At 41.3% G+C, this 13,143-nt stretch overlaps 1 protein-coding gene across 1 annotated transcript in view; it reads left to right on the top strand.

Moving 5' to 3' along the window:
* The window catches only part of LOC110449955 (atrial natriuretic peptide-converting enzyme-like), a 99,666-nt gene that overhangs the window by 51,210 nt on the left and 35,313 nt on the right, over positions 1-13,143 (top strand). The gene's annotated exons all lie outside the window — the stretch shown is intronic.

Raw genomic sequence — 13,143 nt, 5'->3', positions numbered from 1 at the left:
CCGTTAGATTTACCCAAGAGGAGGAAATAAACGCTCATCGTACGAAAAGAAAAACGGCACCATTGAATTATTTGTGCACCGCAAACTGACACACTCTGATCAAATCAACAACTGCTCGTTATTCAGCTGTATGTCCACTATAACTAATCCATGTCCAGCTGTTTGTCCACTACTACTACAACTGCTTCATGTCAAGTTGTATGTCCACTATAACTGTTCCATGTCCAGCTGTTTGTCCACTACTACCAGCTGTTTGTCCACTACTACTGATCCATGTCCAGCTGTATGTCCACTACAACTGATCCATGTCCAGCTGTTTGTCCACTATAACTATTCCATGCCCAGCTGTATGTCCACTATAACTGATCCATGTCCAGCTGTATTTCCACTACAACTGATCCATGTCCAGCTGTATGTCCACTATAACTGTTCCATGTCCAGCTGTATGTCCATTACATCTGATCCATATCCAGCTGTATGTCCCCTATACCTGTTCCATGTCCAGCTGTATGTACACTACTACTGATCCATGTCCCGCTGTTTGTCCACTACAACTGTTCCATGTCCAGATGTATGTCCACTATAACTGTTGCATGTCCAGCTGTATGTCCCCTACTACTGAACCATGTCCAGCTGTATGTCGACTATAACTGTTCAATGTCCAGCTGTATGTCCATTACATCTGATCCATGTCCATCTGTATATCTCCATTTACTGATCCATGTCCAGCTGTGTGTCCACTATAACTGTTCCATATCCAGCTGTATGTCCACTATATCTGTTCCATGTCCAGCTGTTTGTCCCCTATACTGATCCATGTCCAGCTGAATGTCCACTATTACTGATCCATGTCCAGATGTATGTCCACTACAACTGATCCATGTCCGGCTGTATGTCCACTATAACTGGTCCATGTCCAGCTGTATGTTCACTACAACTGCTCCATGTCTAGCTGTATGTCCACTATAAGTGATCCATGTCCAGCTGTACGGCCACTATAACTGATCCATGCCCAGCTGTATGTACACTATAACTGATCCATGTACAGCTGTATGTCAACTATTTCTGATCCATGTCCAGCTGTATTTCCCCTACTACTGAACCATGTCCAGCTGTATGTCCGCTATAACTGATCCATGTCCAGCGGTGTGTCCACTATAACTGATCCATTTCCAGCTGTATGTTCACTATAACTGATCCATGTCCAGATGTATGTCCACTACAACTGTTCCATGTCCAGCTGTATGCCCACTGTAACTGATCCATGTCCAGCTATTTGTCCACTACAACTGCTCCCTGCCAAGCTGTATGTCCACTACTACTGATCCATGTCCAGCTGTTTGTCCACTACAACTGCTCCATTTCCAGCTGTATGTCCACTACAACTGCTCCATGTCCAGCTGTATGTGCACTATAACTGATCCATGTCCAGCTGTTTGTCCACTACAACTGATCCATGTCCAGCTGTATGTCCACTATAACTGATCCATGTCCAGCTGTATGTCCCCTACTACTGATCCATGTCCAGCTGTTTGTCCACTATAACTGTTCCATGTCCAGCTGTATGTCCACTACTTCTGATCCATGTCCAGCTGTATGTCCCCTACTACTGATCCATGTCCAGCTGTATGTCCACTACAACTTCTCAATGTCCAGCTGTGTGTCCACTATAACTGTTCCATGTCCAGCTGTTTGTCCGCTACTACTGATCCATGGCCAGCTGTATGTCCACTACTACTGCTCCATGTCCAGCTGTATGTCCACTACAACTTCTCAATGTCCAGCTGTTTGTCCACTACAACTGATCCATGTCCAACTGTATGTCCACTACTACTGATCCATGTCCAGGTGTTTGTCCGCTACAACTGCTCCATGTCCAGTTGTATGTCCACTATAACTGATCCATGTCCAGCTGTTTGTCCACTACAACTGCTCCATGTCCAGCTGTTTGTCCACTACTACTGATCCATGTCCAGCTGTTTGTCCGCTACAACTGCTCCATGTCAAGTTGTATGTCCACTATAACTGTTCCATGTCCAGCTGTATGTCCACTAGAACTGAACCAAGTCCAGCTGTATGTCCACTACTACTTATCCATGTCCAGCTGTTTGTCCATTACAACTGCTTCGTGTCAAGTTGTATGTCCACTATAACTTGTCCACTATAACTGCTCCATGTCCAGCTGTTTGTCCACTATAACTGATCCATGTCCAGCTGTTTGTCCGCTACTACTGATCCATGGCCAGCTGTATGTCCACTACTACTGATCCATGTCCAGCTGTTTGTCCATTACAATTGCTTCATGTCAAGTTGTATGTCCACTATATCTGTTCCATGTCCAGCTGTTTGTCCACTTCTACTGATCCATGTCCAGCTGTTTGTCCACTACTACTGATCCATGTCCAGCTGTTTGTCCACTACAACTATTCCATGTCCAGCTGTATGTCCACTACAACTGTTTAATATCCAGTTATAGTGGACATACTGTTTCATCATGTCCGGCTGTATGGCCACTACAACATTTCCATGTCCTGCTGCAGCTGTTGCGTGTCCATCTGTGTGTCCACTGCAGCTGTTGCGTGTTTATCTGTCTGTCCACTACAAATGTTTGACGTCCGGATGGACGTCTATTTCTAAGTATTCATGTATGTTAACCGGTGTAATCTGTTCATGCATATAAAGTTTACTGTTAAGATAGTTACGGCGGACGCTGAGCTATGGCAGACCTCCCTCTAACATATGGAGATTCAGTTATGACATTCATGCATTAACGCCATTATATGTTATGTAATATGTAAGCTTATCGGATCACAGCTCACGGCTACCCTTCGTGTAATAAGCTTCAATTTCCGTATGCGATAACCGGCTTTGAGTATAGATAGTGGTTCATGCATATCGTCAACATTCCATGCATAGGGCATGCCGTGTATGTTTCACCGCCTAAATACTGCGTGTCAGACATGTTTGATAAAATACAATAATATGGTCATATTGCCATTTAAAGTAATGCGCTTTGTCGAAGACATGAATTGAATTAGTATAGATTGTTACCAATGATATGACACACAGTGGATAGGTCTTATTTGTGGCTGATGTTGAAATCCGTAGTTAGAACGTAGACGGAAACCTCTTCGGTATAAAACACTGCTTTCGTAATCAGGTGACCCGGGCGCTCCTGTCAATACCCTTACAGAACAGTCTTTTGAGTAGCGTATCAACTTGGACATATCGAGTGGTACATGCATACCTCCACTGAAGAAAGCTGGCGATCGTGAAATCGCCACGCTTGTTAAAAAAAAGTTATGGGAAAATTTAGTGCAGAAAATGCTACATTTCCTGGAACAGCTGGTGTTACATTTGGTTGTAATAGTGTTCAGAAAAGACGTCTTTCTATTTGTTTGCTGCCTTCTCGGATCCTATTTTCACGGTTTTTTTTTTTTTTTATCTATTTGTATTAATTTGGAGTTTGATTTCGCCACGACATTTTTTTAAGTAATGAAATTACTTATATTGTCGTACTGTAGTGTTTAAATACGATTCCGTCCCCGTTGGCCGTGAAGGATGTGGTTAAGATGATCTTCGTATTTCTAGTTATTGTTCAACAACGTTTTAAGACCGGCAGGCGTAGATGTACTCCTTTCCCTGAAGGCAACTTGTCTCAGGTTTCTAAACAGGTTGTATCGGTTGTTTACGCCAAATTAACTGTTCGTTGGTTGAATGTTGAATAAAATCTGAAATAAAGAGGAGATTGGAAGAGAAATCACCACTGTTCTTCAAATAAATATATGTATGTTTATATAAAAATAAAAAAAATAAAAAAATAAAAAAAATGAGTTTCTTAGAACATCCCTAGCGCTTTCACCTCTATAGAGGTTCATCGGGGAAACTGTTATAAAATAATATATATCTATGTTCATGTAGTATATCTTTTGAAACACGAAGTCCAAAGGAGCTTCCAATAGAGCTTTTTATTATCCCATATCTTTCTATTTAAATTCATTATACATATCAATTGTTTTTCGTCAAAGTGTATGCCATTGCGTCAGTCTGATGCAAAAACCCGCATATACGCTTATACTTAGTCCATGATGATATTGGCTATAAACCGAACCCCTTTGTATGGTGCGGGCAATCTTTATTTGGGTAAAGACATATGTCGCAACATGGTCGGCTAAATCTGGACACGCATCCTTCAACGTTAACAACATTACGAACAAGCCCTGCTATTGTAATTGACCAGAGATGCAATGGACAGGTCTGGACGCGGACACGGAGACAACCACGGCGGAGATCGCCACGTGTGACGAGAAAATGATAGGCCGCGTGGAAAGATTTCAGACGTAGGACGATATTCGCGGTGTAAATTTGTAGTAATGTGTCACCTCAGACATAAACGATTGGGGAGTAGTGTGCAATCCATATTGGAATGATGCTTTGCTTTGTTCACATAGGTCAAGTACAGACCTTCTAACCGATAAAAACAACAATGACAAAATGAGTCTCTTGGAAAATAAGGCTTTTCTGCTTCCTAAACAGATCAGATAAAACGGAAAGTATTAAATAAAAACTATCTGCTTGGTCACTTAACTAAACGATGAAGATTAGAAACAGACACTGTCCTCCTGGTCTCTAACAGAACAATGTATATACGAAACGGTCACTGCCCCCTCCTCATTACTAAACAGAACAATGTATATTCGAAACGGTCACTGCCCCCTCCTCATTACTAAACAGAACAATGAATATACGAAACGGTCACTGCCCCCTCCTCATTACTCAACAGAACAATGTATATACGAAACGGTCCCTGCCCCCTCCTCATTACTAAACAGAACAATGTATATACGAAACGGTCACTGCCCCCTCCTCATTACTAAACAGAACAATGCCCTCCAGGCCGTGGTTGCTCAAAGGTTGGATAACACTAACCAGAGATTGGTCAAAGATTCAACTTGCTGCCAATAAGAACCAATGGCTTTCAAGGTAAACAAATTCTTACAAACACATCAATCTTTTCTTCTGTAGAAATATATAGCAGCTAAATGAAATAAAATATTTTAAAAACTACAGGTCAATTATTACCAGTCTTTGAGCAACTAGTTATAGGGTCAGGTCACTAAACAGAACAGTGAGGATAAGAACGGAAGCTGTCCTCCTGTTTAATAAACAGAACAGTGGGGTTAAGGAATAGAAGCTGTCCTCCTCATTAATAAATAGAACAGTGAGGATAAGGAATAGAAGCTGTCCTCCTCATTACTAAACAGAACAGTGAGGATAAGGAATAGAAGCTGTCCTCCTCATTACCAAACAGAACAGTGAGGATAAGGAATAGAAGCTGTCCTCCTCATTACTAAACAGAACAGTGAGGATAAGGAATAGAAGCTGTCCTCCTCATTACCAAACAGAACAGTGAGGATAAGGAATAGAAGCTGTCCTCCTCATTACTAAACAGAACAGTGAGGATAAGGAATAGAAGCTGTCCTCCTCATTACCAAACAGAACAGTGAGGATAAGGAATAGAAGCTGTCCTCCTCATTACTAAACAGAACAGTGAGGATAAGGAACAGAAGCTGTCCTCCTCATTACTAAACAGAACAGTGAGGATAATGAATAGAAGCTGTCCTCCTCATTACCAAACAGAACAGTGAGGATAAGGAATAGAAGCTGTCCTCCTCATTACTAAACAGAACAGTGAGGATAAGGAACAGAAGCTGTCCTCCTCATTACTAAACAGAACAGTGAGGATAAGGAACAGAAGCTGTCCTCCTCATTACTAAACAGAACAGTGAGGATAAGGAACAGAAGCTGTCCTCCTCATTACTAAACAGAACAGTGAGGATAAGGAACAGAAGCTGTCCTCCTCATTACTAAACAGAACAGTGAGGATAAGGAACAGAAGCTGTCCTCCTCATTACTAAACAGAACAGTGAGGATAAGGAACAGAAGCTGTCCTCCTCATTACTAAACAGAACAGTGAGGATAAGGAACAGAAGCTGTCCTCCTCATTACTAAACAGAACAGTGAGGATAAGGAACAGAAGCTGTCCTCCTCATTACTAAACAGAACAGTGAGGATAAGGAACAGAAGCTGTCCTCCTCATTACTAAACAGAACAGTGAGGATAAGGAACAGAAGCTGTCCTCCTCATTACTAAACAGAACAGTGAGGATAAGGAACAGAAGCTGTCCTCCTCATTACTAAACAGAACAGTGAGGATAAGGAACAGAAGCTGTCCTCCTCATTACTAAACAGAACAGTGAGGATAAGGAACAGAAGCTGTCCTCCTCATTACTAAACAGAACAGTGAGGATAAGGAACAGAAGCTGTCCTCCTCATTACTAAACAGAACAGTGAGGATAATGAATAGAAGCTGTCCTCCTCATTACCAAACAGAACAGTGAGGATAAGGAATAGAAGCTGTCCTCCTCATTACTAAACAGAACAGTGAGGATAAGGAACAGAAGCTGTCCTCCTCATTACTAAACAGAACAGTGAGGATAAGGAACAGAAGCTGTCCTCCTCATTACTAAACAGAACAGTGAGGATAAGGAACAGAAGCTGTCCTCCTCATTACTAAACAGAACAGTGAGGATAAGGAACAGAAGCTGTCCTCCTCATTACTAAACAGAACAGTGAGGATAAGGAACAGAAGCTGTCCTCCTCATTACTAAACAGAACAGTGAGGATAAGGAACAGAAGCTGTCCTCCTCATTACTAAACAGAACAGTGAGGATAAGGAACAGAAGCTGTCCTCCTCATTACTAAACAGAACAGTGAGGATAAGGAACAGAAGCTGTCCTCCTCATTACTAAACAGAACAGTGAGGATAAGGAACAGAAGCTGTCCTCCTCATTACTAAACAGAACAGTGAGGATAAGGAACAGAAGCTGTCCTCCTCATTACTAAACAGAACAGTGAGGATAAGGAACAGAAGCTGTCCTCCTCATTACTAAACAGAACAGTGAGGATAAGGAACAGAAGCTGTCCTCCTCATTACTAAACAGAACAGTGAGGATAAGGAACAGAAGCTGTCCTCCTCATTACTAAACAGAACAGTGAGGATAAGGAACAGAAGCTGTCCTCCTCATTACTAAACAGAACAGTGAGGATAAGGAACAGAAGCTGTCCTCCTCATTACTAAACAGAACAGTGAGGATAAGGAACAGAAGCTGTCCTCCTCATTACCAAACAGAACAGTGAGGATAAGGAACAGAAGCTGTCCTCCTCATTACTAAACAGAACAGTGAGGATAAGGAACAGAAGCTGTCCTCCTCATTACTAAACAGAACAGTGAGGATAAGGAACAGAAGCTGTCCTCCTCATTACTAAACAGAACAGTGAGGATAAGGAACAGAAGCTGTCCTCCTCATTACTAAACAGAACAGTGAGGATAAGGAACAGAAGCTGTCCTCCTCATTACTAAACAGAACAGTGAGGATAAGGAACAGAAGCTGTCCTCCTCATTACTAAACAGAACAGTGAGGATAAGGAACAGAAGCTGTCCTCCTCATTACTAAACAGAACAGTGAGGATAAGGAACAGAAGCTGTCCTCCTCATTACTAAACAGAACAGTGAGGATAAGGAACAGAAGCTGTCCTCCTCATTACTAAACAGAACAGTGAGGATAAGGAACAGAAGCTGTCCTCCTCATTACTAAACAGAACAGTGAGGATAAGGAACAGAAGCTGTCCTCCTCATTACTAAACAGAACAGTGAGGATAAGGAACAGAAGCTGTCCTCCTCATTACTAAACAGAACAGTGAGGATAAGGAACAGAAGCTGTCCTCCTCATTACTAAACAGAACAGTGAGGATAAGGAACAGAAGCTGTCCTCCTCATTACTAAACAGAACAGTGAGGATAAGGAACAGAAGCTGTCCTCCTCATTACTAAACAGAACAGTGAGGATAAGGAATAGAAGCTGTCCTCCTCATTACCAAACAGAACAGTGAGGATAAGGAACAGAAGCTGTCCTCCTCATTACTAAACAGAACAGTGAGGATAAGGAACAGAAGCTGTCCTCCTCATTACTAAACAGAACAGTGAGGATAAGGAACAGAAGCTGTCCTCCTCATTACTAAACAGAACAGTGAGGATAAGGAACAGAAGCTGTCCTCCTCATTACTAAACAGAACAGTGAGGATAAGGAACAGAAGCTGTCCTCCTCATTACTAAACAGAACAGTGAGGATAAGGAACAGAAGCTGTCCTCCTCATTACTAAACAGAACAGTGAGGATAAGGAACAGAAGCTGTCCTCCTCATTACTAAACAGAACAGTGAGGATAAGGAACAGAAGCTGTCCTCCTCATTACTAAACAGAACAGTGAGGATAAGGAACAGAAGCTGTCCTCCTCATTACTAAACAGAACAGTGAGGATAAGGAACAGAAGCTGTCCTCCTCATTACTAAACAGAACAGTGAGGATAAGGAACAGAAGCTGTCCTCCTCATTACTAAACAGAACAGTGAGGATAAGGAACAGAAGCTGTCCTCCTCATTACTAAACAGAACAGTGAGGATAAGGAACAGAAGCTGTCCTCCTCATTACTAAACAGAACAGTGAGGATAAGGAACAGAAGCTGTCCTCCTCATTACTAAACAGAACAGTGAGGATAAGGAACAGAAGCTGTCCTCCTCATTACTAAACAGAACAGTGAGGATAAGGAATAGAAGCTGTCCTCCTCATTACTAAACAGAACAGTGAGGATAAGGAACAGAAGCTGTCCTCCTCATTACTAAACAGAACAGTGAGGATAAGGAACAGAAGCTGTCCTCCTCATTACTAAACAGAACAGTGAGGATAAGGAACAGAAGCTGTCCTCCTCATTACTAAACAGAACAGTGAGGATAAGGAACAGAAGCTGTCCTCCTCATTACTAAACAGAACAGTGAGGATAAGGAACAGAAGCTGTCCTCCTCATTACTAAACAGAACAGTGAGGATAAGGAACAGAAGCTGTCCTCCTCATTACTAAACAGAACAGTGAGGATAAGGAACAGAAGCTGTCCTCCTCATTACTAAACAGAACAGTGAGGATAAGGAACAGAAGCTGTCCTCCTCATTACTAAACAGAACAGTGAGGATAAGGAACAGAAGCTGTCCTCCTCATTACTAAACAGAACAGTGAGGATAAGGAACAGAAGCTGTCCTCCTCATTACTAAACAGAACAGTGAGGATAAGGAACAGAAGCTGTCCTCCTCATTACTAAACAGAACAGTGAGGATAAGGAACAGAAGCTGTCCTCCTCATTACTAAACAGAACAGTGAGGATAAGGAACAGAAGCTGTCCTCCTCATTACTAAACAGAACAGTGAGGATAAGGAACAGAAGCTGTCCTCCTCATTACTAAACAGAACAGTGAGGATAAGGAACAGAAGCTGTCCTCCTCATTACTAAACAGAACAGTGAGGATAAGGAACAGAAGCTGTCCTCCTCATTACTAAACAGAACAGTGAGGATAAGGAATAGAAGCTGTCCTCCTCATTACTAAACAGAACAGTGAGGATAAGGAACAGAAGCTGTCCTCCTCATTACTAAACAGAACAGTGAGGATAAGGAACAGAAGCTGTCCTCCTCATTACTAAACAGAACAGTGAGGATAAGGAACAGAAGCTGTCCTCCTCATTACTAAACAGAACAGTGAGGATAAGGAACAGAAGCTGTCCTCCTCATTACTAAACAGAACAGTGAGGATAAGGAACAGAAGCTGTCCTCCTCATTACTAAACAGAACAGTGAGGATAAGGAACAGAAGCTGTCCTCCTCATTACTAAACAGAACAGTGAGGATAAGGAACAGAAGCTGTCCTCCTCATTACTAAACAGAACAGTGAGGATAAGGAACAGAAGCTGTCCTCCTCATTACTAAACAGAACAGTGAGGATAAGGAACAGAAGCTGTCCTCCTCATTACTAAACAGAACAGTGAGGATAAGGAACAGAAGCTGTCCTCCTCATTACTAAACAGAACAGTGAGGATAAGGAACAGAAGCTGTCCTCCTCATTACTAAACAGAACAGTGAGGATAAGGAACAGAAGCTGTCCTCCTCATTACTAAACAGAACAGTGAGGATAAGGAACAGAAGCTGTCCTCCTCATTACTAAACAGAACAGTGAGGATAAGGAACAGAAGCTGTCCTCCTCATTACTAAACAGAACAGTGAGGATAAGGAACAGAAGCTGTCCTCCTCATTACTAAACAGAACAGTGAGGATAAGGAACAGAAGCTGTCCTCCTCATTACTAAACAGAACAGTGAGGATAAGGAACAGAAGCTGTCCTCCTCATTACTAAACAGAACAGTGAGGATAAGGAACAGAAGCTGTCCTCCTCATTACTAAACAGAACAGTGAGGATAAGGAACAGAAGCTGTCCTCCTCATTATTAAACAGAACAGTGAGGATAATGAATAGAAGCTGTCCTTCTCATTGCCAAACAGAACAGTGAGGATAATGAATAGAAGCTGTCCTTCTCATTGCCAAACAGAACAGTGAGGATAATGAATAGAAGCTGTCATCCTCATTACCAAACAGAACAGTGAGGATAAGGAATAGAAGCTGTCCTCCTCATAACTAAACAGGACAGTGAGGATAAGTAAGAGAAGCTGTCCTCCTCATTACTAAACAGAACAGTGAGGATAAGGAACAGAAGCTGTCCTCCTCATTACCAAACAGAACAGTGAGGATAAGGAACAGAAGATATTCTCCTTATTACCAAACAGAACAGTGAGGATGATGAATAGAAGCTGTCCTTCTCATTACCAAACAGAACAGTGAGGCTAATGAATAGAAGCTGCCCTTCTCATTACCAAACAGAACCGTGAGGATAATGAATAAAAGCTGTCCTCCTCAGTACTTAACAGAACAGTGAGGAGGACAGCTTTTATTCATTATCCTCACGGTTCTGTTTGGTAATGCGGCGGACAGCTTCTATTCGTTATCCTCACTGTTCTGTCTGGTAATGAGCAGGACAGCTTCTATTCCTTAACCCCACTGTTCTGTTTGGTGATGAGGAGGGCAGCTTCTGTTCCTTTTCATCACTGTTCTGTTTGGTGATGAGGAGGGCAGCTTCTATTCATTACCCTCACTGTTCTGTTAAGTACTGAGGAGGACAGCTTTTGTTCCTTATCCTCACTGTCCTGTTTAGTAATGAGAAGGACAGATTCTATTCATTATCCAGGATAATGAATAGAAGCTGTCCTTCTCATTACCAAACAGAACAGTGAGGAAAAGGAACAGAAGCTGCCCTCCTCATTACCAAACAGAACAGTGAGGATAATGAATAGAAGCTGTTCTTCTCATTACCAAACAGAACAGTGAGGAAAAGGAACAGAAGCTGCCCTCCTCATTACCAAACAGAACAGTGAGGATAATGAATAGAAGCTGTCCTCCTCATTACTGAACAGGACAGTGAGTATAATGAATAGAAGCTGTCCTCCTCATTACCAAACAGAACAGTGAGGATAGTGAATAGAAACTGTCCTTCTCATTACCAAACAGAACAGTGAGGATAATGAATAGAAGCTGTCCTCCTCATTACTAAACAGAACAGTGAGGATAAGGAACAGAAGATATTCTCCTCATTACCAAACAGAACAGTGAGGATAATGAATAGAAGCTGTCCTTCTCATTACCAAACAGAACAGTGAGGATAAGGAACAGAAGCTGGCCTTCTCATTACCAAACAGAACAGTGAGGATAATGAATAGAAGCTGTCCTTCTCATTACCAAACAGAACAGTGAGGAAAAGGAACAGAAGCTGTCCTCCTCATTACTAAACAGAACAGTGGGGATAAGGAACAGTAGCTGTCCTCCTCATTACTAAACAGAACAGTGAGGATAAGGAACAGTACGTCCCTTCTCATTTCTTAACAGAACAGTGAAGATAAGGAACAGAAGCTGTACGTACTTCTTATAACTTAAAGGTCCAATGTGACTAAGGAACCCTTCTGGTGACTTAACACAATACTGAAAACACAGGACGAACACTAGTCAAGTACAACTATACTGGTCCCAAACCGGGGAGAGGAAATTATCGTTAATCACTTGCAGGTCTTCCTGTTCAGAAAACAACTAACGTTACAGGTGGCAAAAGTCCTAAACAAATTTTGATAAACATATAGAATATTAATTGACTCAAGCAAGGTCTATAGGGTCTCTATCTTAAGTATGACACATTGTAATACGGGAATAAAAACAAGGCAATTATATTGAATAATGAAACGGCCGTGTGATAAACATCAAGACACTGATAGTATATCAGTTGGAATAGCACTTGTAGGGAATTGCTAGAGAAAGTAACCGAATCTTGCGATGAGAACAAATCGATACACGTATTTCAGAATTATGATGAATTAACTGCCAGGAACTCATAAATGTCCTTTTAAATGAGTTAACGCACTGTATGGTGTGTCTTTAAGGTGTTTCTGGCCGTTCATTCCCCATAATCGACCAAGAGATTCTCCAAGTACAAATGTAGTTTCACTCCCGACAGCATTATTAGGTTATTAGGAAGCTCTGATGTTGGACGGTATTATCATGCTTTAAAGACATTACCATTTATTTGTAACGTTTGACGTTCTTTTTATACAAAATATAATATTCTACAACATCTATATGAATTTAAACATTTAACTCAAAACACATTTAGGTTAAGTAGATTACATTTCTTCTTTATTGAATGACATCGAAACATTAGCTATATGTCCGCGGTATTTAGCTAACCAGTCCGATGTCGGTACACGACAACAGAAGCTCTCTTAGCCTGTGGATATAGATATACTCGGTATCAATAAAATACCTATTTGAGATATTTTAATCGACTTTTAAATTTAAGTATTTCTTATTTGATTCTTTCAACACACACCATAATTCATGCTTAAAAAACCCCAATAAATTAACAATACAAATACTTTAAAATATGGCATTTTTTGGGAAAGCCAAAGCTCCATCATCTTCTTAAGAAATTTGCGGTAAAACCTTTGACTTCAAGCCCGTTGTCTAATACCATTTATCATGCTAAAAATATCTTGTCTCAAATGAGGTATATCAAACTTTATCTATTACTACCAAATACAGATGCGGTATACCTTGGTTCAATAGAAATGAGATTTACTTTGTCAACCTCACGCAATTACCAGAAAAATATA

This window comes from Mizuhopecten yessoensis, unplaced genomic scaffold (assembly GCF_002113885.1).
Source record: "Mizuhopecten yessoensis strain PY_sf001 unplaced genomic scaffold, ASM211388v2 scaffold4843, whole genome shotgun sequence".
Lineage (NCBI taxonomy): Eukaryota > Metazoa > Mollusca > Bivalvia > Pectinida > Pectinidae > Mizuhopecten > Mizuhopecten yessoensis.
The sequence above is the reverse complement of the archived record's forward strand: the minus strand, read 5'-3'. Positions and strand labels throughout refer to the sequence as shown.